Source organism: Hylobates moloch, unplaced genomic scaffold (genome assembly GCF_009828535.3).
Source record: "Hylobates moloch isolate HMO894 unplaced genomic scaffold, HMol_V3 SCAFFOLD_8, whole genome shotgun sequence".
NCBI classification, from domain to species: Eukaryota; Metazoa; Chordata; class Mammalia; order Primates; family Hylobatidae; genus Hylobates; species Hylobates moloch.
This window is the reverse complement of record NW_026652283.1, coordinates 50,248,929-50,271,618: the sequence shown is the minus strand read 5'-3', so window position 1 is coordinate 50,271,618 and position 22,690 is coordinate 50,248,929. Positions and strand designations below refer to the sequence as shown.

General features: G+C 35.8%; 1 protein-coding gene across 10 annotated transcripts in view; it reads left to right on the top strand.

Moving 5' to 3' along the window:
• The window catches only part of LOC116473135 (AGBL carboxypeptidase 4), a 1,494,771-nt gene that overhangs the window by 289,659 nt on the left and 1,182,422 nt on the right, over nucleotides 1–22,690 (top strand). The gene's annotated exons all lie outside the window — the stretch shown is intronic.

Here is a 22,690-nt window from a genome sequence, read left to right as displayed (position 1 = left end):
TGAAGGGACATGGATGAAGCTGGAAACCATTATTCTCAGCAAACTAACACAGGAACAGAAAACCAAACACCGCATGTTCTCACTCATAAGTGGGAGTTGAACAATGAGAACACATGGACACAGGGAGGGGAACATCACACACCAGAGCCTGTTGGGGCTGGGGGGCTAGGGGAGGGATAGCATTAGGAGAAATACCTAATGTAGATGACAGGTTGATGGGTGCAGCAAACCACCATGGCATGTGTATACCTATGTAACAAACCTGCATGTTCTGCACATGTATCCCAGAACTTAAAGTATAATTGAAAAAAATTTTAAAAATTAAATAAAACGTCAAAAAATAATAGATGCTAGTGAGGATGCATAGAAAAGAGAATGGTTATACACTGTTGGTGAAAAAGTAAATTAGCGCAATCTCTATGGAAAACAGTATGGAGATTTCTGAAAGAATTAAAAATAGAGCTACCACTGAATCCAGCAATCCCATTCCTGAGTATCTACCCAAATGAAAAGAAATAATTTCATCAAAAATAAACCTGTAGTTGTATGTTTATTGCAGCACTATTTACAATAGCAAAGATAATGGAATCAATCCAAGAGTCCATGAATGGATGATCGGACAAAGAAAATGTGATGTGTAAATATTTGTGTGTGTATGTGTGGGTGTATGTATAGATGTATATATATATATATATGTAAATACTACTCAACTATAACAAACAGTAAAGTCATGTCTTTTGTAGCAGCATAGATGGAACTGGAGACCATTATCTTAAGTGAAATAACTCAGAAACAGAAAGTCCAGCACCTCTTGTTTTCATTTATAAGTAGGAGCTAAATAATGTGTATACATGGACATTCTCCAATGTATAGGATAATAGATGTTGGAGAATTGTAAGAGTGGATGCTTTGGAGGGGGACGAGAGAAAATAAATTACTTAATCAGTACAATTTACACTATTTAGGCGATGGCTACACTGAAAATCCAGACTTCACCCCTATGTAATATATCCATGTTACAAAACTGCTCTTGCACCCTAAAATCTATTTTAAAATATCAGGCAATCAAGCGGGAGTACCTGGATTCGTATTCAGTTTCCGTGAATTACTTCCTTAGTTTTATGACCTTAAGTAAATTATTTAATCTCTCAGTATTTCAGTTTCCACGTACAAAAATGAAATGGCTAACACAGTCTACATCTTGGGATAGTCATGATATTTAAATATATTAAGTTAATCTGGCAATTAGAAGAGTGTTTAGAAGAGTGCAGTTAGGAGTGTTTGGCATATGGTAAATACTATGTAGTTATTCGTGGTTAAAATCCATTTAGAAGTAAAGCCAGGCACAGTGGCACATGCCTGTATTCCCACCTACTCTGTAGGCTGAGGTGGGAGATCCCCTGAACTCAGGAGTTTGTGTCTAGCCTGAGCAATATACAAATACCCTATCTTTTAAAAAATAAATGAGGAGACTTTTCTAAGCAGAAATTTTACGTTGTTCCTCCTTTGTACAAGACTCATAATTTCCTTTTTAGTTTCTCCAAAGAATTATCCTAAAAATACAGTATTTCTTTTTTGCTTGAAAGTCTTTTATTGATCAACATATCATGCCTTTTCCCAACAAAATCTGTTTATGTATGTGTGTGTATATATATGTATATGGTATATATAAATATTCAAAGAATTTTTTCTAACACATAAAAGCTACTGAATAAAACAATTTGCTTGGATTAATTTATTACAGCTACTATTAGTATGTAACTGATCAAATAATGTGGATATATTACTGTTTTTGATACTTGTAAAACATTAAAAATAAAATGATCAAAAATGAATCTGTCAATGAATTGTACAGAACTATCCATGTTAATGAATTGCTAAATGAGACAAGATGTTAACATGAGAAAAGGTGCCGTGGAAATTAATAGCAAAAATAAACTTTTGGGCCCCTGTAAGCTTGGAGTTTACAAAAGGCACATTAGTTATTGTTAAGTGCAGTCTTTTAAAATGAAATCGATAGGATATTCTCACTGAGTTATCTAAATTGATGAAAACATGTTAGGAATGAATTAAAGAACAGAGAAATACGTGACAAATAACAATGAAGAGTAGGCTTATGTCCAGTGAATTTACAATATCTTTTGGCAAAGATAAAAAAGTTTCTCCTATGAGCCTGAATAAATAAAAAAAATACAAACCATTAATTTACGTTTAATATACGTTACTTTTGCTTGAAGACATAACACTGAATGGTTGGAGACAACTATATATTACTTCGGAATGTATGCTACTACTAATGGTTAATGTTATTGAATGTTTGTTCTGTGCTTAGGACACTACTCCACATGCTTTTAGGTCAAGTTGTTTAATTCAACCCTAAGAAGAAGGTGCTGTCATTATTCATCTTTTAAAGATGAAAAAACTAAAGCACAAAGAAAGTAAGAAACAAGAAACATACTCAAGATAACTGAGATACTAAGTGGTAGAGCTGAGATTCAATCCAAGTGGTCTAACCCAAAGCCCATATTCTTCTTTTTAAAAAAGTTGTAGACATTTAAGATGTACAACTTTCTTTTTCATCTACATACATCAGTGAAATGGTTTCTATAATCATGAAAGTTGACATATCTGTTATCTCACAGTTACTTTTTTTGGTGGTAAGAGCTACTAAAATCTACTCTCAGCAAATTTTCAATATACAATATTATTAACTATAGTCCTCATGTTATACATTATAGCTCTAGACTTATTCATCCTACATAACTGCAACTTTTTATACTTTTGATCTTTATCTCCCCATTCTTCATTCCCTGCCCCCAGCCCCATCTCTGGTAACTGCCATTCTACTCTTTGTTTCTATGTATTCAACTTTTAAAAAGACGATTCCATATATAAGTGAGATCATGCAATATTTTTCTTTTTGTGTCTAACTTATTTTACTTAACCAAGGTGTCTGTTGATAGATTAATAGTTAACAAAATTATGGGGTATTATTCAATGGAATATTATTCAGCCTTTAAAAAGGAGATCTTACCCTTTGGGACAACATGGATGAACCAGAGTCCATATTCCTAACCATCCTTATTATATTTTGCCTTAATATTGTTCCATATTACTAACAATTCTTTCATGTTCAATTTAATATCTACCTGGTTTTATATTATATGGCATAACCATAATTTACTATTTGACAAATACTCTTCTAGCTATTTATATAAATTCAGTCACTTAATACTCACAATAACCCTGTGAAAAAAGTACTATTATCATCCCATTATAATCAGTAAATTGAGGCACATAAGAATGAATTAATTTTTCCAAAGAAACAAAGCTATTAAGTGATAGAGACAGATTTACAGCTCATGTTGTCTCTCTTTACAGTCCCTGTATGTAACCATTGTACTATGCATAATACTTATTTCAAAAAATGCATGTAAAAGGGAAATACTAAGTTTAAGATAGCTGTTATTTCTGGGACATTCCAAGGGAAAATGAGATAGTGGAGAGGTATAAGTATTTTTTAAAATTATTAAAGTACTATATAATTGAACAACATTAAACTAAACATATTTAAAGTGTAAAATTTGATGTATTTTGACATATGCATACACTTAGGAAACTGTCACCACAATCAAGAGAGCAAATATATCCAGCGCTTGCAAGATTTCTCAGGCTCCTTCATAATATGTCCCTCTTTCCACCCAGATAAACACTGATCATTGCTTTCTATCCATAAATGTGAATTTGCAATTTTATGAATAAATGGAATTCATTATGTACCTTGTTTTGTGTGACCTTTTTATTTTGACATAATGATTTGAAATTGATCCATGTTGTATGTATTGATAATTCATTTCTTTTTCTTGCTTAACACTATTTCATTGTACAAATATGTGTTTATCCATTCAACCTACTGAAAGACATTTAGGTTGTTTCCAGTTTTCAGCTATTACAAATAAAGTTTCTATGAACATTTATTTACAAGTCTTAGTGTAAACACAATTTTTAATTTTTTTCTTGGTTAGATATCTATGACCAGCTAGTTCATATAATTGGTGTACATTTACCTTTATGAGAAATTATCAAATGGTTTTGCAAAGTGATCATCCTTTTACATTTTCACTGGAAACATATGAAACTTCTAGTTGCTTCACATCCTTGTTATCGCTTGGTGGGGCCAGATTTTCATTGTTTTTTATGTTTTTATTTTTTAGCTATTCTATGGGTGTGCGGTAATATTCCTTTGTGGTTTTAATATGCATTTTTCTGATAATAAGTGATGTGTAGTAACATTTTATATGCTTTCTGGCAACTCATAAATCTTTTTTTCTTTTTCTGAGTGTCTGTTCAGATCTTTTGCTTATTTTTTAATTTTAATTTAATTTTTTGCTTCATAAGAGTTCTTTGTATATTCGAGTTCTTTTTCTGTGTAACAAATATCTTCTGTTAGTCTGTGTCTTTGTTTTTCATTTCTTAATAGTGCCTTTCAGAGAACTAAAGAGGTAAAGTGATTTTTGGTGTCTGTTTATGAAGTTCAGTTTATTAGTTTTTTAAAATATAGTTTATGCTTTTTATGTTCTTTCTAAGAAATCTTTGCCTACTCAAAGGTCACAAAGAATTTTCTATTATATTTTCTTTTTAAAATTTTTTTTAAAATTATTTATTCATTTTTGTTTTATTATTATACTTTAAGTTCTGGGATACATGTGCAGAACGTGCAGGTTTGTTACATAGATATAAATGGGCCATGGTGGTTTGCTGCACCCATCAACCTGTCATCTACATTAGGTATTTCTCCTAATGCTATCCCTCCCCTTGCCCCACAACCTCCAACAGGCCTGGTGTGTGATGTTCCCTTCCCTGTACCCATATGGTCTCATTTTTAAACTCCCACTTATAAGTGAGAACATGTGGTGTTTGTTTTTCTGTTCCTGTGTTAGTTTGCTGAGAATGATGGTTTCCAGCTTCATGCATGTCCCTTCAAAGGACATGAACTCACCCTTTTTATGGCTGCATAGTATTCCATGGTGTATATGTGCCACATTTTCTTAATCCAGTCTATCATTGATGGACATTTGGGTTGGTTCCAAGGCTTTGCTATTGTGAACAGTGCCTCAATATACATACATGTGCATGTGTCTTTATAGTAGAATGATTTATAATCCTTTTGGTATATATCCAGTAATGGGATTGCTGGGTCAAATGGTATTTCTGGTTCCCGATCCTTGAGGAATTGCCACACTCTTCCACAATGGTTGAACTAATTTACACTCCCACCAAGAGTGCAAAGTGTTCCTATTTCTCCACATCCTCTCCAGCATCTGTTATTTCCTGTCTTTTTAATGATCACCATTCTAAGTGGCATGAGATGGTATCTATTTTGGTTTTGATATGCATTGTCTAATGACCATTGATGATGAGCTTTTTTTCATATGTTTGTTGGCTGCATAAATGTCTTCTTTTGAGAAGTATATGTTCATATCCTTCAGCCTCTTTTTGATGGGGTTCTTTGTTTTTTTCTTGTAAATTTGTTTAAGTTCCTTGTAGATTCTAGATATTAGCCTTTTGTCAGATGGATAGATTGCAAACATTTTCTCCCATTTTATTCACTCTGATGATAGTTTCTTTTGCTGTACAGAAGCTCTTTGGTTTAATTAGATCCCATTTATCAATTTTGCCTTTTGTTGCCATTGCTTTTGGTGTTTTCGTCATGAAGTCTTTGCCCATGTCTATGTCCTGAATGGTATTTCCTAGATTCTCTGGTTTGAAATTCTCACAGCTAGCACAGCAATCTGAAGTTGTCCTGGGACACTTGAGCTTGGTGGGGAAAGGGCCATCCACCATTGCTGAGGCTTGTGTAGGTGGTTTTTTCCTCACAGTATAAACACAGCCTCCGGGAAGTTCAGACTGGGCAGAGCCCACCGCAGCGCTACAAAGCTGCTGTAGCCAGACTTCCTCTCTAGATTCCTCCTCTCTGGGCAGGGCATCTCTGAAAGAAAGGCAGAAGACCCAGTTGGGGGCTTATAGATAAAACTCCCATCTTTCTGGGACAGAGCTCCTGGAGGAAGGGGCAGCTATGGCCACAGCTTCAGCAGATGTAACCCTTCCTGCCTGCTGGCTCTGAAGAGAGCAGCAGATCTCCCAGCACAGCACTTGAGCTCTGCTAAGAGACAGAGTGCCTCCTCAATTGGGTCCCTGACACCCGTGCCTCCTGCATGAGAGACACCTCACAGCAGGGGTCGACAGACACCTCATACAGTTGAGCTTTGGCTGGCATCTGCAGGTGTCGCTCTGGGAGGAAGGTTCTAGAGGAAGGAGCAGGCAGCAATCTTTGCTGTTCTGCAGGCTCTGCTGGTGATACCCAGGCAAACAGCGCCTAGAGAGGACCTCCAGCATACTCAAGCAGAGCTTCACAATAGGGGCCTGACTGTTAAAAGGAAAACTAACAGAGAGCAATAGCATCAACATCAGCATAAAGGATGCCCACGCAAAAATCCCATCCGAAGGTCACCAACATCAAAGAGCAAATGTAGATAAATCCATGAAGATGAGGAAAAACCAGTGCAAAAAGGCTGAAAATTCAAAAAACCGAACATCTCCTCTCCTCCAAAGGACCACAACTCCTCGCCAGCAAGGGAACAAAACTGGATGGAGAATGACTTTGATGAAATGACAGAAGTAGGCTTCAGAAGGTGGGTAATAACAAACTCTTCCGAGCTAAAGGAGCATGTTCTAACCCAATGCGAGGAAGTTAAAAACCTTGATAAAAGGTTACAGGAGCCGCTAACTAGAATAACCAGTTTAGAGAAGAACATAAATGACCTGATGGAGCTGAAAAACACAGGACGAGAACTGGGTGAAGCATATACAAGTATCAATAGCTGAATCGATCAAGCAGAAGAAAGTATATCAGATATTGAAGCTCAACTCAATGGAATAAAATGTGAAGACAAGATGAGAGAAAAAAGAATGAAAAGGAATGAATAAAGCCTTCAAGAAATATGAGACTGTGTGAAACGAGCAAACTTACATTTGATTGGTGTACCTGAAAATGAGGGGGAGAATGGAACCAAGTTAGAAAACACTCTTTAGGATATTATTGAGGAGAACTTCCCCAACCTAGTGAGACAGGTCAACATTCAAATTCTGGAAATACAGAGAACACCACAAAGATACTCCTCAAGAAGAGCAACCCCAAGACACATAATTGTGAGATTCATCAAGGTGGAAATGAAGGAAAAAATGTTAAGGGCAGCCAGAAAGAAAGATTGGGTTACCTACAAAAGGAAGCCCATCAGACTAACAGGGGATGTCTCTGCAGAAACCCTACAAGCCAGAAGATAGTGGGGGCCAATACTCAACATTCTTAAAGAAAAGAATTTTCAACCCAGAATTTCATATTGGCCAAACTACGCTTTATAAGTGAAGGAGAAATAAATTCCTTTACAGACAATCAAATGCTGAGGGATTTTGTCACCACCAGGCCTGCCGTACAAGAGCTCCTGAAGGAAGCACTAAATACGGGAAGGAAAAACCGGTACCTGCCACTGGCAAACCATACCAAAATGTAGAGACCATCGACACTATGAAGAAACTGCATCCACCAGTAGCCAAAATAACCAGCTAGCATCATAATGACAAGATCAAAATCACACATGACAATACTGACCTCAAATGTAAATGGGTTAAATGCCCCAGTTAAAAGACACAGACTGGCAAATTAGATAAAGGATCAAGATCCATCTTTGTGCTATATTCACGAGACCCATCTCATGTGCAAAGACACACATAGGCTCAAAATAAAAGGATTTAGGAATATGTACCAACGAAATGATAAGAAAAAAAAAAAGCAGGGATTGCAATCCTAGTCTCTGATAAAACAGACTTTAAGTCAACAAAGATAAAAAAAGACAAAGAAATGCATTTCATAATGGTAAAGGGATCAACGCAACAAGGGAGTTAACTATCCTAAATATATATGCATCCAATACAGTAGCACCCAATTCTTAAAGCAAGTTCTTAGAGACCTGCAAAGAGATAGACTCCCACACAGTAATAGTGGGAGACTTTAACACCTCACTGTCAATATTAGACAGATCAACGAGACAGAAAATTAACAAGGATATTCAAGACTTGAACTCAGCTGTGGACCAAGCAGACCTAATAGACATGTACAGAACTCTCCACCCCAAATCAACAGAATGTACATTTTTCTCAGCACCACATAACAGTTATTCTAGAATTTCCCACATAATTGGAAGTAAAACACTCCTCAGCAAATGCAAAAGAACAGAATTCGTAAGAAACAGTCTCTCAGACCACAGTGCCATCAAATTAGAGTTCAAGATTAGGAAACTCACTCAAAACCATACAACTACATGGAAACTGAACAACCTGCTCCTGAGTGACTACTGGGTAAATAAAATTAGGGAAGAAATAAAGAAGTTCTTTGAAACCAATGAGAACAAAGAGACAACATACCAGAATCTCTGGGACACAGCTAAAGCAGTGTTTAGAGGGAAATTTATAGCACTAAAATGCCCTCATGAGAAAGTAAGAAAGATCTAAAATCGACATCCTAACATCACAATGAAAAGAACTAGAGAAGCAAGAGGAAGCAAATGAAAAAGCTAGCATAAGACAAGAAATAACTAATATCAGAGCAGAACTGAAGGAGATAGAGATGAAAAAGCCTTCAAAAAATCAATGAATGTAGTAGCTGGTTTGTTGAAAAGATTAACAAAATAGATAGAATGCTGGCCAGACTAATAAAGAAGAAAAGAGAGAAGAATACAATAAACACAATAAAAAATGATAAAGGGGATATCACCACTGACCCCACAGAAATACAAACTACCATCAGAGAATACTTTAAACACCTCTATGCAAATAAACTAGAAAATCTAGAAGAAGTAGATGAATTCCTGGACACAACACCCTCCCAAGACTAAACCAGGAAGAAGTCAAATCCCTGAATTAGACCAATAAAATGTTCTGAAGTTGAGGCAGTAATTAAGAGCCTACCAACCAACAAAAGCCCAGGACTAGACAGATTCACAGCTGAATTCCACCAGAAGTACAAAGAGGAGCTGGTACCATTCCTTCTAAAACTATTTCAAACAATAGAAAAACAGGGACTCCTCTGCAATTCATTTTATGAGGCCAGCCTCATCTTGATACCAAAACCTGGCAGACACAACAAAAAAAGAAAAAGAAAATTTCAGGCCAATATCCCTGATTAACATAGACGGGAAAACCCTCAATAAAATACTGGCAAACTGAATCCAGCAGCACATTGAAAAGCTTATCTGCCACGATCAAGTTGACTTCATCCCTGGGATACAAGGCTGGTTCAACATATGCAAATCAATGAACGTAATCCATCACATAAACAGAACCAATGACAAAAGCCACATGATTATATCAATAGGTGCAGAAAAGGCCTTCGATAAAATTCAACACCCTTTCATGGTAAAAAACACTCAATAAACTAGGTATTGATGGAATGTATCTCAAAATAATAAGAGCAATTTATGACAAACCCACAGCCAATATCATACTGAATGACCAAAAGCTGGAAACATTATCTTTGAAAACTGGCACAATACAAGGATGCCTTCTCTCACTGCTCCTATTCAACATAGTATCGAAAGTTCTGGCTAGGGCTATCAGGCAAGAGAAAGAAATAAAGGTATTCAAATAGGAAGAGAGGAAGTCAAATTGTCTCTGTTTGCAGATGACATGGCTGTATATTTAGAAAATCCCCTCATCTCAGCTCAAAATATTCTTAAGCTGATAACTTCAGCAAAGTCACAGGATACAAAATCAATGTGCAAAACTCACAAGCATTCCTACACAACAACAATAGACAAAGAGAAAGCCAAATCATGAGTTAACTCCTATTCACAGTTGTTACAAAGAGAATAAAATACCTAGGAATACAACTTACAAGGGATGTGAAGGACCTCTTTAAGGAGAACTACAAACCACTGCTCAAGGAAATAAGAGAGGACACAAACAAGTGGAAAAACGTTCTATGCTCATGGATAGGAAGAATCAATATTGTGAAAATGGCCATACTCCCCAAAGTAAATTTATAGGTTCACTGCTATTCCCATCATGGTTACCGTTGACATTCTTCACAGAATTAGAAAACTACTTTAAATTTCATATGGAACCAAGAAAGATCCTGTATATTCAAGACAATCCTAAGCAAAAGAACAAAGCTGGAGGCATCAGAGTACCTGACTTCAAATTATACGACAAGGCTACAGTAACCCCAACAGCATGGTACTGGTACCAACACAGATATATAGACCAATGGAACAGAACAGAGGCCTCAGAAATAACACCACACATCTACAACCATCTGATCTTTGACAAACCTGACAAAAACAAGCAATGGAGAAAGGATTCCCTATTTAATAAATGGTGTTGGGAAAACTGGCTGGCCATATGCAGAAAACTGAAACTGTACCCCTTTTTTACACCATACAAAAATTAACTCAAGATGTATTAAAAATTTAAAGGTAAGACCTAGAACAATAAAAACCCTAGAAGAAAACCTAGGCAGTATCATTCTTTTATGTTTTCTTCTACACATGTTATAATTTTGGGTTTTACATTTGTGTCTATGATCCATTTTGAGGTAATTTTTGTATAAGATTTTCAGTAAGGGTTAATTATTTATATTGAACATTACTCATTTAAATACTTACCTCTTTATTAAATTGCCTTGTCATCTTTGTTAAAGTAAATTGCTCATAAATATGTGGGCCTATTTCTGCACTCTCCATTCTGTTTCATACATGTAAAGGTCTATCATTTTGAATTACCAAACTGTCTTGATTACTAAATTTATAACAGTTTTCACTAAAATTGCTTTTATGATATTATATTACATTTTCGCATACAATGTAGAATGAGGTAATCAATTTCTACAAAAAGGCTTCCAGAATTTGACTGTGGTTCCTCTGTATCTGTATACATACATTGGGGAGAAATACCATTTTAAGGTATTCTTCAAATTCTCTCAATAATATTTTGTAGTTTTTAGTGCAGAAGACTTGGATATCTTTGGTTAGATTTATTTCTAGGTACCTTGTGGTTTTTTGTTTCAACCATGAATGGGATCCTTAAAATTTTATTTTTAATTTTTTGCTGGTAGTGCCATTGCTTGTTGCTACTGCAGTTATTTTCATATATTCACTTTGTATCTGTGACTTTGCTAAATTTATTTATTGGCTCAAGTAGTTGTCAATTTTCTATTCTTTACATAGAAAAATCTATGTAAATAACACTATCATCTGTAAGTAAGGAAAGTTATAGTATTATTTCCTCTTTCCTAATCTTTATGTCTTTTATTTGTTTTTCTTGCTCTATTGCAATATCTTGGGTCTTTATAATAATGTTGAATAGAAGGACACCCTACATGCTTGATCTCGGATAAATAATTAAATATTGTACCATTAAGTATGATATTAGTGCTACATTTTTGCTTTCAATTCATGCCCTTTGTCTATATCAGGAAGTTTCCTACTAGTTGAAGTTTGATGGAAGTGTTTTTGTTTTTTTTTTAAATCATTAATGCGTGTGGAATTTGTCAAATGTTTTTTCGGCATCTACTGAAATAATCTTAAGGTTATTCTCTTTATTTTGTCCATATGGTGAATTATGTTGCTTGCTTTTTAAGTGTTAAAAGAACCTTGCCTTCTTGGATTAAATCTATTGGCATTCCTTTTGTTAACTTAACTAAGTATTATTTTGATGCTATTGTAAATGGAACTTTTTTTTTATTTTCAGAATGTTCATTGCTGGCATATAGAGATACAATTGGTTTTGTATATGGATTGTATTCTGAAACTTTACTGAAATTGTTTTTTAGCTCAAATAGTTTTTTTTTGTATGTGGATTCCTTAGGTTTTTCTGCTTAAAAGTTATGTCACCTGCAAATAGAAATAATTTTATTTCTTCCTTTTCAATATGAATGCTTTTTTTTCTGGCATACTTGTCCTTTCTGGAATCTCCACAACAATTTTGAATAGAAATGGCAAAAACAAAGATGCTTATCTTCTCCCTGATCTTAGAGGGATAATGTTCAGTCTTTCACCATTAAGTGGGCTATTAGCTGTGTGTTTTTCAAATATACCCTTTATGAGTTTGAGGAAGGTCCCTTGTATTCATTTGTCTTGAGTATTCTTATCATGAAATGTGTAAGATTTTGTCAGATGTTTTTTCTGCATCTATTAGATGATCCTTGTGTTTTTGCCCTTTATTTTAATAATGTGTTATATTGCATTAGTTGATTTTCGTGTGTTGTACCAACTTTGAATTTCTGGGATAAATCTCACCTGTCATGGTGTATAATCATTTTTTATGTTGCTAGATTCAGTTTGTTAGTATTTCTTTGAAGATTTTTGAGTTTATATTTATAGGGATGTTGTTCTGTATTTTTTATTTGTTATTGTTTTTGTTTTTGTCTTCATGATATCTCCATCTGATTTTAAGATCCAGGTAATCCTGGTTTCATAGAATGAGTTTGGAAGTGTTATCTTTTCTTCGTTTTTTTTTTTGGCAAGAGTTTGTTAAGAATTGGTGTTATTTTATTTTGTTGAGATAGAGCCTCGCTCTATCAACAGACTGGAGTGCAGTGGCATGATCTCGGCTCACTGCAACCTCTGCCTCCCGGGATCAAGTGATTCTCCTGCCTCAGCCTCCAGAGTAGCTGGGACTACAGGCATGCACCACTATGCGCAGCTAGTTTTTGTATTTTTAGTAGAGACGGGGTTTCACCATGTTGGCCAGGATGGTCTCGATCTCTTGACCTTGTGATCTGCCTGCCTTGGCCTCCCAAAGAGCTGGGATTACAGGTGTGAGCCACCACACCCAGCTAAGAATTGGTGTTAATTTTAAACAAGTTTTAATTTTACAGAATTTACCTGTGAAAACATCTGGACATATAATTTTCCTGGTGAGAAGTTTTTTGATTATTAATTTAATACTACTTGTTTTAGATCTATTCAGGTATCCATATTTACTTTTAGTCAACTTTGTTTGTTGTTTTTCCAGACAACATACTTTAAAGATCTATCTATCTATTTACTGTTTTTATATGTTCTTGGTGGAATTATCCTTTTTCATCATGAGACACCCCTATTCATTTCTAGTAATGTTACTTGATTTATAGTCTATGTTGTCTGATATAAGTATAGTTACATTTGCTTCTTATTGATAGTGCTTTTCTTTTAAAACAACAAATGCCATTTCATTTAGGTTAATTTTTTGATGTACAGTTGGTTATAGTATGTCCTCTGTTTAATTTCTGATTTTACAAATTAGAGTCCTCTCTCTTTTTTGTTAGCCAATCAATTTAAAGTTGTCACTTTTGTTGATCACTTCAAAGGACAAATTTTGTGTTTATTGGCTTTCAGTAATGTTTTCTATTCTCTATGTCATTTATTTCTACTCTTATCTTTATTATTATATTTATTCTGCTTTCTTTGGGTTTATTTTGCTCTTTTTTCCTTTTCCCCCAAGTATTATTTTTTCCTTAAATTACTTTTTTGAGGTGTGATTGACACACAAAAAGCTGCACATATTTGTTGTATACAATTTGATGAGTTTGGAGATAACTATACATCTGTGAAACCATTACCACAGGCTTATCCATAAATATATCCATCATCTCCAAAAGTTTCCTTCTGCTTTCTTTATATATTATTACTATTTTTGTGATAAAAATACTTAACATAAGATCTACTCTCTTAGCAAATCTTAATGTATACATTTTTTTTTTTTTTTGAGACAGAGTCTCACTCTATTACCCAGGCTGGAGTGCAGTGGCGCCATCTTGGCTTACTATATCCTCCACCTCCTAGGTTCAAGTGATTCTCCTGCCTAAGCCTCCCATGTACCTGGGATTACAGGCATCATCATGAATGGTTATTAAACCAGTATTTATCTGGGGGTATTAGAGCTAAAACCACCTATTTTATCATCCTGATAAAGTCAGTCTCTTTTTGTTATTTTGATATTAATAATATGTGGTTTATTTCTTCTTGGTGAGCTTTGCTAAGCGTTTTTTAATATTAAAAGTCTATTTCAAAGTATCAAACTTTCACATTTAAAATTTTTAGGGTACATTCAGATAATTTTTTAAATATTTTCTGTTCTTTTTGCTTGCCTCTGCTTTTTGTTTTGAAAATACCATTCTTTTTTTACCTTTTTAAAACAGAAGCATGGATCATTGATCTTTATCCGCATGTATAAATCACTGAAAAATTAATCATCTGTAACTATATATGTATATGTATGTGCATGTATGGTTATAAATTTACATCTTAGAGTGGATTTAGCTATATGTTACACTTTTTGATTCTCATATATTGAACACAATTTAGTTTAAAATATTATTACTGAAATGAGAGAACACATGCAGTATGAGATCACAACTTTGAAATTAATTGGGACTTGCTTTATGGACGAGCATATGATCAGTTTTGAGAAGAACATCATGTACATTTGAAAAGAATATATATTCTTTATTTCTATAAATATAATGTGTTTCATAATTAAAACTAGGTATTTTTAAAATCATGTTTTCAAATTATCTCAATCCTTTCCTGAATATTTCTTTTGGTATTTTTTACAGTAAGGGATATTGGCGTGTTAAATTTCTCATTTTGATTCTAGATTAATCTATGTTTTAATTTTGTCAAATTTTACTTACATACTTTAAAGATCTATCTATCTATCTATCTATCTATCTATCTATCTATCATCTATCTATCTTTTTAATGTTTTTATATGTTCTTGGTGGAATTACCCTTTTTCATCATGAAATACCCCTATTCATTTCTAGTAATGTTACTTGATTTATAGTCTATGTTGTCTGATACAAGTATATATATAGTTACATTTGCTTTCTTAGTAATAGTGCTTTTCTGTTAAAACTTTTTGTCATTTTATTTTCAATCTTTTTGTGCTCCTAAAAGGAAAGCTTGTGTTTATAAGCATTAGTTCGTATTATATCCAAAATAAAATTTTTTCTTGTATTTAAAAAATTATTTTATTATATATATATAAGACATAGAACATTATGTTTTGATATACATAATGCAATGATTACCAACGTCAAGCATATTAGCATATTTATTATCTCATATAGTTAACTTTTTTTGGTATATGTATGCACGGTAAAAGCAACTAAAATCTACTTTCTTAGCACATTTCCGGTATGTTATATAATATTATTAACTATAATCCTCGTGTTCTACATGATCTCTAGGTTTAGTCATCATACATAACTGTGATTTTCTACTCTTTGACCTACATATCTCATTTTGTCCACCACCATCTGCCCCTGGTAACCACCATTCTATTTTCTGTTTCTGTGTGTTTGGCTTTTTTTCTTTCAGATTCTACATATAAGTGAAGTCATGCAATATTTTTCTTTTTGCATCTGGCTTATTTAACTTAGCATAATGTACTCCAGGTTCATCCATTTTGTCTTAATTGTAATTTTAATCCATTTACATATAACACATTTAGTGATATATTTGGGTATAAAATCTACAGCTTAGGTTTTGTGTTATATTTGTCTTACCTATGTATTTTATTTTATTTTTTTATTTTATTTATTTATTTTTTTTCTCGTAGTTTTTTTTTTTTTATTATTATACTTTAGGTTTTAGGGTACATGTGCACAATGTGCAGGTTTGTTACATATGTATCCATGTGCCATGTTGATTTCCTGCACCCATCAACTCGTCATTTAGCATTAGGTATATCTCCTAATGCTGTCCCTCCCCCCTCCCCCCAGCCCACAACAGTCCCTGGAGTGTGATGTTCCCCTTCCTGTGTCCATGAGTTCTCATTGTTCAGTTCCCACCTATCAGTGAGAACATGCGGTGTTTGGTTTTTTGTCCTTGCGATAGTTTACTGAGAATGATGGTTTCCAGTTTCATCCATGTCCCTACAAAGGACATGAACTCATCATTTTTTATGGCTGCATAGTATTCCACGGTGTTAACTTTCTGTCTCGTTGATCTGTCTAATGTTGACAGTGGGGTGTCAACAACCATACCTTTGGGCAGTATGGCCATTTTCACGATATTGATTCTTCCCACTCATGAGCATGGAATGTTCTTCCATTTGTTTGTATCCTCTTTTATTTCATTGAGCAGTGGTTTGTAGTTCTCCTTGAAGAGGTCCTTCACATCCCTTGTAAGTTGGATTCCTAGGTATTTTATTCTCTTTGAAGCATTTGTGAATGGGAGTTCACTCATGATTTGGCTCTCTGTTTGTCTGTTATTGGTGTACAAGAATGCTTGTGATTTTTGTACATTAATTTTGTATCCTGAGACTTTGCTGAAGTTGCTAATCAGCTTAAGGAGATTTTGGGCTGAGACAATGGGGTTTTCTAGATATACAATCATGTCATCTGCAAACAGGGACAATTTGACTTCCTCTTTTCCTAATTGAACACCCTTTATTTCCTTCTCCTGCCTGATTGCCCTGGCCAGAACTTCCAGCACTATGTTGAATAGGAGCAGTGAGAGAGGGCATCCCTGTCTTGTGCCAGTTTTCAGAGGGAATGCTTCCAGTTTTTGCCCATTCAGTATGATATTGGCTGTGGGTTTGTCATAGATAGCTCTTATTATTTTGAGATACGTCCCATCAATACCTAATTTATTGAGAGTTTTTAGCCTGAAGGGTTGTTGAATTTTGTCAAAGGCCTTTTCTGCATCTATTGAGATAATCATGTGGTTTTTGTCTTTGGTTCTGTTTATATGCTGGATTACATTTATTGATTTGCGTATGTTGAACCAGCCTTGCATCCCAGGGGTGAAGCCCACTTGATCATGGTGGATAAGCTTTTTGATGTGCTGCTGGATTCGGTTTGCCAGTATTTTATTGAGGATTTTTGCATCAATGTTCATCAAGGATATTGGTCTGAAATTCTCTTTTTTGGTTATGTCTCTGCCAGGCTTTGGTATCAGGACGATGCTGGCTTCATAAAATGTGTTAGGGAGGATTCCCTCTTTTTCTATCAATTGGAATAGTTTCAGAAGGAATGGTACCAGTTCCTCCTTGTACCTCTGGTAGAATTCGGCTGTGAATCCATCAGGTCCTGGACTTTTTTTGGTTGGTAAGCTATTGATTATTGCCACAATTTCAGAACCTGTTATTGGTTTATTCAGAGATTCAACTTCTTCCTGGTTTAGTCTTGGGAGGGTGTATTTGTCGAGGAATTTATCCATTTCTTCTAGATTTTCTAGTTTATTTGCATAGAGGCATTTGTAGTATTCTCTGATGGTAGATTGTATTTTTGTAGGATCGGTGGTGATATCCCCTTTTTCATTTTTTATTGCATCTATTTGGTTCTTCTCTCTTTTCTTCTTTATGAGTCTTGCTAGCGGTCTATCAATTTTGTTGATCTTTTCAAAAAACCAGCTCCTGGATTCATTAATTTTTTGAAGGGATTTTTGTGTCTCTATTTCCTTCAGTTCTGCTCTGATTTTCGTTATTTCTAGCCTTCTGCTAGCTTTTGAATGTGTTTGCTCTTGCTTTTCTAGTTCTTTTAATTGTGATGTTAGGGTGTCAATTTTGGATCTTTCCTGCTTTCTCTTGTGGGCATTTAGTGCTATAAATTTCCCTCTACACACTGCTTTGAACGTGTCCCAGAGATTCTGGTATGTTGTGTCTTTGTTCTCGTTGGTTTCAAAGAACATCTTTATTTCTGCCTTCATTTCATTATGTACCCAATAGTCATTCAGGAGCAGGTTGTTGAGTTTCCATGTAGTTGAGCGGTTTTGAGTGAGTTTCTTAATCCTGAGTTCTAGTTTGATTGCACTGTGGTCTGAGGGACAGTTTGTTATAATTTCTGTTCTTTTACATTTGCTGAGGAGAGCTTTACTTCCAACTATGTAGTCAATTTTGGAATAGGTGTGGGGTGATGCTGAAAAAAATGTATATTCCGTTGATTTGGGGTGGAGAGTTCTGTAGATGTCTATTAGGTCCACTTTGTGTAGAGCTAAGTTCAATTCCTGGATATCCTTGTTAACTTTCTGTCTTGTTGATCTGTCTAATGTTGACAGTAGGGTGTTAAAATCTCCCATTATTATTGTGTGGGAGTTTAAGTCCCTTTGTAGGTCACTCAGGACTTGCTTTATGGATCTAGGTGCTCCTGTGTTGGGTGCATATATATTTAGGATAGTTATCTCTTCTTGTTGAATTGATCCCTTTACCATTATGTAATGGCCTTCTTTGTTTCTTTTGATCTTTGTTGGTTTAAAGTCTATTTTATCAGAGACTAGGATTGCAACCCCTGCCTTTTTTTGTTTTCCACTTGCTTGATAGATCTTCCTCCATCCCTTTATTTTGAGTCTATGTGTGTCTCTGCACGTGAGATGGGTTTCCTGAATACAGCACACTGATGGGTCTTGACTCCTTATCCAGTTTGCCAGTCTGTGTCTTTTAATTGGAGCATTTAGCCCATTTACATTTAACGTTAATATTGTTATGTGTGAATCTGATCCTGTCATTATGATGTTAGTTGGTTATTTTGCTCGTTAGTTGATGCAGTTTCTTCCTAGCCTCGATGGTCTTTACAATTTGGCATGTTTTTGCAGTGGCTGGTACCCGTTGTTCCTTTCCATGTTTAGTGCTTCCTTCAGGAGCTCTTTTAGGGCAGGCCTGGTGGTGACAAAATCACCCAGCATTTGCTTGTCTGTAAAGTATTTTATTTCTTCTTCACTTATGAAGCTTAGTTTGGCTGGATATGAAATTCTGGGTTGAAAATTCTTTTCTTTAAGAATGTTGAATATCGGTCGCCACTCTCTTCTGGCTTGTAGAGTTTCTGCCGAGAGATCAGCTGTTAGTCTGATGGGCTTCCCTTTGTGGGTAACCCGACCTTTCTCTCTGGCTGCCCTTAACATTTTTTCCTTCATTTCAACTTTGGTGAATCTGACAATTATGTGTCTTGGAGTTGCTCTTCTCGAGGAGTATCTTTATGGCGTTCTCTGTATTTCCTGAATCTGAATGTTGGCCTGCCTTGCTAGATTGGGGAAGTTCTCTTGGATAATATCTTGCAGAGTGCTTTCCAACTTGGTTCCATTCTCCCCATCATTTTCAGGTACCCCAATCAGACGTAGGTTTGGTCTTTTCACATAGTCCCAAATTTCTTGGAGGCTTTGTTCATTTCTTTTTATTCTTTTTTCTCTAAACTTCCCTTCTCTCTTCATTTCATTCATTTCATCTTCCATCAGCGATACCCTTTCTTCCAGTTGATCACATCTGCTCCTGAGGCTTCTGCAATCTTCACGTAGTTCTCGAAACTTGGCTTTCAGCTCCATCAGCTCCTTTAAGCCCTTCTCTGCATTGGTTATTCTAGTTATCCATTCTAATTTTTTTTCAAAGTTTTTAACTTCTTTGGTATTGTTTTGAATTTCCTCCCATAGCTCAGAGTAGTTTGATCGTCTGAAGCCTTCTTCTCTCAACTCGTCAAAGTCATCCTCCATCCAGCTTTGTTCCGTTGCTGGTGAGGAACTGCGTTCCTTTGGAGGAGGAGAGGTGCTCTGCTTTTTAGAGTTTCCAGTTTTTCTGCTCTGTTTTTTCCCCATCTTTGTGGTTTTATCTACTTTTGGTCTTTGATGATGGTGTTGTACAGATGGGTTTTTGGTGTGGATGTCCTTTCTGTTTGTTAGTTTTCCTTCTACCGGACAGGACCCTCAGCTGCAGGTCTGTTGGAGTTTACTAGAGGTCCACTCCAGACCCTGTTTGGCTGGGTGTTAGCAGCGGTGGCTGCAGAACAGCAGATTTTCGTGAGACCACAAATTCAGCTGTCTGATAGTTCCTCTGGAAGTTTTGTCTCAGAGGAGTACCCGGCCGAGTGAGGTGTCAGTCTGTCCCTACTTGGGGGTGCCTCCCAGTTATGCTGCTCAGGGGTGAGGGACCCACTTTAGGAGGCAGTCTGTCTGTTCTCAGATCTCCAGCCGCGTGCTGGGAAAACCACTACTCTCTTCAAAGCTGTCAGTCAGACAGGGAAATTTAAGTCTGTGGAGGTTCCTGCTGACTTTTTGTTTGTCTGTGCCCTGCCCCCAGTGGTGGAGCCTACAGAGGCAGGCAGGCCTCCTTGAGCTGTGCTGGACTCCACCCAGTTGGAGCTTCCTGGCTGCTTTGTTTACCTAAGCAAGCCTGGGCAATGGCGGGCGCCCCTCCCCCAGCTTCGCTGCCACCTTGCAGCTTGATCTCAGACTGCTGTGCTAGCAATCAGCGAGACTCCGTGGGCATAGGACCCTCTGAGCCAGGTGCGGGACGCAATCTCCTAGTGTGCCGTTTTCCAGGCCCGTTGGAAAAGCGCAGTATTAGGGTGGGACTCACCCGATATTCCAGGTGCCGTCTGTTACCCCTTTCTTTGACTAGGAAAGGGAACTCCCTGACCCCTTGCGCTTCCCGAGTGAGGCAATGCCTCGCCCTGCTTCGGCTAGCGCACAGTGCACTTCACCGACTGTCCTGCACTCACTGTTTGGCACTCCCTAGTGAGATGAAACCGGTACCTCAAACAGAAATGCAGAAATCACCCGTCTTCTGTGTCGCTCAGGCTGGGAGCTGGAGACCGGAGCTCTTCCTATTCGGCCATCTTGGCTCCACCCCCGAAATCCTACCTATGTATTTTAGAGTGTGTTTGTTTTCTTTCCTTGTGTTTCATTTAATGAAAGAGAACCAGATGATATGGAGGCATTATTAGCTTATTCTGAAATAGTTATTTCCAGAAGGCCATAAACTGGCACTTAATTGCATGTAAGGAAAGTATTATTTATGTACACACACACACATACAGAGAATGCTCATCACAAGAATGATGAAGAAGGTCAACAGAGTACAGTAGGCCAAAGACCAGATGTTCACTATTCTTTGAGACTATAAGTTTAGTGGGCACAAAGAAAGTATATGTTTGATACTATCTAGTCTCTTTTATAACACAAAGCATAGTGCCTTTTGAATGAATTACTGATTAAATGGCTTAGTAAATGAATTGGTTGTAGCTATGATAGATTCTGAAAGAAAAACACAATGAAATCGGAAGTCTTTAATTTATGGTCTCACCCTGGTGCTTTAAAACATGAACTTAAGCAAGCACTAAACATTTTTGGGTTTCAATTTACCTATCACTGGGTCATGGTGAGGATTTAATAATATAAAAGATGTCAAATCATTTTGAAACTATAAATTTCTAGACACATATGGTACATTATTATTGGACACTATATGCCACAGTAATTTTAAGATGTTACTGTTTATCAAAACCCATTTATACTGTTTTAGTATGAAGAACAAAATGAAAATCTGCATTCCTTTGAATATTGAAGTGAATATTAATATTTAATTTTTAGATCATGAACTTTTAGAGGGAAAAAAGTATCTTTTCAACTTCTTGTTATTTTAAAAATAGTAATTTTATTAAGCCTTACCACTTATCGTGTGCTTTCAATTTATATTATTTGTTTATTATTCCTACCAGCTCTGTTAGGTAGACAGCTATATTGTCTAGTGGTTAGAGCCAGGTTGCTTGAATTCAAATCCCAAATGTGACTTTTACTTGTTTACTTGCTATATAACTTTGGGTAAGTTCCTTGTACCTTGGTTTTCTCATATGTAAAATGGGGATAGTAATGGTCTCTACCTCATAGGAGTTGTTGTGAGGATCAAATAGTTTAGTTCATTTAGCATTTAGGACAGTATATGGCATGTAGAAATGCTCAGAAAACCTTAATTTTCTATCAAAACTTAATATTTATATAAATTGTGTATGTTAATTTCAAGTAGTGTTCATAGTAGTTGGCATAGAAATAAATTTTCATGTTTCTATTAATATGATTGTAACTTTATAGTTGAGGAAACAGATGTTGGAAGAGGTTAAGTGAATTGTCTAAAGTTGCTTAGTTAGTTCCAGAACTAAAACTAAACTAGTTCTTCTGACTCCAAATTCAGTACCATTGTGTAACAAATATGTTGCCTCTCTAACAATTCACTGCTCATTAGAATATCAGTGAGAAAAAGGAGAGACAATACAGAAAATGGAGATAACACCTAAGTTTACACATTTTTTATATAACTGTTAGTTCTGTTGATGGAGAAAGTGGAAATTAAGTTTCATGATTGTGTTATTCTTATGTAGCAATTCTAATTTTTTTGTTTAAAACCTTACTCTACATATTCTTTAACATATTCTGATAGAAGTTTAGGATATAAGAAGCTCAGTACAAACCACATTTGCCTGTTGTAAAAATTAAACAAGATCCAATGTATTACAGGTAGTTTGTATACAATGAAGCTTAATACAAAATACATAAGGTATTATCATCCTCACTTTTCTAAGTAAGAAACCAAAGTTTGCCATTCTTCTCTTGGTTCATAGGGGCTTACCACAGGCTTTATATAATATCCTGGTCTGTCAAAGACACTTGTAGCATAAAAGGATCTGGGTCAGAAGGGCCAGACAGAGAAGCTTGCACCACAGCCTGGCCTAGCTGAAAGCTTTTCTTACTCTGGGCTGCATTCAGACTTGGCAGCCCTATGGATTGTGAACACTGAACCTTCAAGTACTGAATGTTGACAAATGCCACTATCAGAGAGCATAATATTTAAATGTGTGTACCATTGAGCTGCATGAACTTCTATTAAAACA